Source organism: Austrofundulus limnaeus, unplaced genomic scaffold, assembly GCF_001266775.1.
Source record: "Austrofundulus limnaeus strain Quisiro unplaced genomic scaffold, Austrofundulus_limnaeus-1.0 Scaffold8470, whole genome shotgun sequence".
Lineage (NCBI taxonomy): Eukaryota > Metazoa > Chordata > Actinopteri > Cyprinodontiformes > Rivulidae > Austrofundulus > Austrofundulus limnaeus.
The window spans coordinates 1-357 of NW_013960872.1; the positions used below are offsets into that span (position 1 = coordinate 1).

General features: G+C 40.3%; 1 non-coding gene across 1 annotated transcript; it reads right to left on the reverse strand.

Moving 5' to 3' along the window:
- Positions 1-169: 169 nt before the first annotated feature.
- trnan-guu (transfer RNA asparagine (anticodon GUU)) lies at positions 170-243 on the reverse strand. The gene has a single exon. It is a non-coding gene; the product is annotated as a tRNA-Asn (tRNA).
- Between the last annotated feature and the right edge of the window lie 114 nt (positions 244-357).

Below are 357 nucleotides of genomic sequence, written 5' to 3' on the forward strand. Positions count from 1 at the left end.
GTGTAGAATATTTCTTTCGCACAAGTGTTAATGATATTTGTTTGAAAACAAAACAGAAAAGCAACAAATACACCTTTGTAGACAAATGAAATGAATTACATTGAGGTTTCCAAAAAACTCACAGAGCACACAAATGGTTTGAGACCTTTGCGGAAAGCAAGCAGTACAACATCCCTGGGTGGGCTTGAACCACCATCCTTTCGGTTAACAGCTGAACACACTAACCAATTGTGCCACAGAGACAGGGTATTAGATGAAAGCTAGGGTGGGTGATGCCTCATGTCAGGCAATCATAAGTTGGCAACAGTTTGTGACTTTTTCACTCACATGCTTAGGAAGTACCTAGTTTCTATCCAC